Source organism: Convolutriloba macropyga, unplaced genomic scaffold, assembly GCF_964194025.1.
Source record: "Convolutriloba macropyga unplaced genomic scaffold, txConMacr16.3 SCAFFOLD_3508, whole genome shotgun sequence".
NCBI lineage: Eukaryota > Metazoa > Xenacoelomorpha > Acoela > Convolutidae > Convolutriloba > Convolutriloba macropyga.
In genome coordinates this window covers 25,001-27,285 of record NW_027453464.1, presented here as the reverse complement: position 1 = coordinate 27,285, position 2,285 = coordinate 25,001, and positions in this window count along the sequence as shown.

The following is a 2,285-nucleotide window of genomic DNA, read 5'->3' as shown; positions in this document are numbered from 1 at the left end:
CTCAAGCTAACCCAAGCTAGCTAAAGCTAACTCAAGCTAACTCAAGCTAATTCAAGCTAACTCAAGCTAACTCAAGCTAACTCAAGCTAACTCAAGCTAGCTAAAGCTAACTCAAGCTAACTCAAGCTAACTCAAGCTAACCCGAGCTAACTCAAGCTAACTCAAGGTAGCTAAAGCTAGTTCAAGCTAACTCAAGCTAGCTAAAGCTAAGACAAGCTAACTCAAGCTAACTCAAGCTAACTCAAGCTAACTCAAGCTAACTCAAGCTAACTCAAGCTAGCTAAAGCTAACTCAAGCTAACTCAAGCTAACTCAAGCTAACCCGAGCTAACTCAAGCTAACTCAAGGTAGCTAAAGCTAGTTCAAGCTAACTCAAGCTAGCTAAAGCTAAGACAAGCTAACTCAAGCTAACTCAAGCTAACTCAAGCTAACTCAAGCTAACTAAAGCTAGTTCAAGCTAACTCAAGCTAGCTAAAGCTAACTCAAGCTAACTCAAGCTAACTCAAGCTAGCTCAAGCTAACTCAAGCTAGTTCAAGCTAACTCAAGCTAGCTAAAGCTAACTCAAGCTAACTCAAGCTAACTCAAGCTAACTCAAGCTAGCTAAAGCTAACTCAAGCTAACTCAAGCTAACCCGAGCTAACTCAAGCTAGCTCAAGCTAACCCAAGCTAGCTAAAGCTAACTCAAGCTAACTCAAGCTAATTCAAGCTAACTCAAGCTAACTCAAGCTAACTCAAGCTAACTCAAGCTAGCTAAAGCTAACTCAAGCTAACTCAAGCTAACTCAAGCTAACCCGAGCTAACTCAAGCTAACTCAAGGTAGCTAAAGCTAGTTCAAGCTAACTCAAGCTAGCTAAAGCTAAGACAAGCTAACTCAAGCTAACTCAAGCTAACTCAAGCTAACTCAAGCTAACTCAAGCTAACTCAAGCTAGTTCAAGCTAACTCAAGCTAACTCAAGCTAACTCAAGCTAGCTAAAGCTAACTCAAGCTAACTCAAGCTAACTCAAGCTAACCCGAGCTAACTCAAGCTAACTCAAGGTAGCTAAAGCTAGTTCAAGCTAGCTCAAGCTAGCTAAAGCTAAGACAAGCTAACTCAAGCTAACTCAAGCTAACTCAAGCTAACTCAAGCTAGTTCAAGCTAACTCAAGCTAGCTAAAGCTAACTCAAGCTAACTCAAGCTAACTCAAGCTAGCTCAAGCTAACTCAAGCTAGTTCAAGCTAACTCAAGCTAGCTAAAGCTAACTCAAGCTAACTCAAGCTAACTCAAGCTAGCTCAAGCTAACTCAAGCTAACTCAAGCTAACTCAAGCTAACCCGAGCTAACTCAAGCTAACTCAAGGTAGCTAAAGCTAGTTCAAGCTAGCTCAAGCTAGCTAAAGCTAAGACAAGCTAACTCAAGCTAACTCAAGCTAACTCAAGCTAACTCAAGCTAGTTCAAGCTAACTCAAGCTAGCTAAAGCTAACTCAAGCTAACTCAAGCTAACTCAAGCTAGCTCAAGCTAACTCAAGCTAGTTCAAGCTAACTCAAGCTAGCTAAAGCTAACTCAAGCTAACTCAAGCTAACTCAAGCTAGCTCAAGCTAACTCAAGCTAGTTCAAGCTAACTCAAGCTAGCTAAAGCTAACTCAAGCTAACTCAAGCTAACTCAAGCTAACTCAAGCTAGCTAAAGCTAACTCAAGCTAACTCAAGCTAACCCGAGCTAACTCAAGCTAGCTCAAGCTAACCCAAGCTAGCTAAAGCTAACTCAAGCTAACTCAAGCTAATTCAAGCTAACTCAAGCTAACTCAAGCTAACTCAAGCTAACTCAAGCTAGCTAAAGCTAACTCAAGCTAACTCAAGCTAACTCAAGCTAACCCGAGCTAACTCAAGCTAACTCAAGGTAGCTAAAGCTAGTTCAAGCTAACTCAAGCTAGCTAAAGCTAAGACAAGCTAACTCAAGCTAACTCAAGCTAACTCAAGCTAACTCAAGCTAACTCAAGCTAGTTCAAGCTAACTTAATGAAGTTAACCCAAGCTAACTTGGGTTAATGAAGTCAAACTCAAGCTAACCCGAGCTAACTCAAGCTAACTCAAGCTAATTCAAGCTAACTCAAGCTAACTCAAGCTAATTCAAGCTAACTCAAGCTAATTCAAGCTAACTCAAGCTAGCTCAAGCTAACTCAAGCTAACCCAAGCTAACTTAAGCTAGCTTAAGCTAATTAAAGCTAATTAAAGCTAACTCAAGCTAACCCAAGCTAACTTAAGCTAGCTCTAGCTGGCTGCCACTGTTAGGCCATTTGGGAGCGCTTT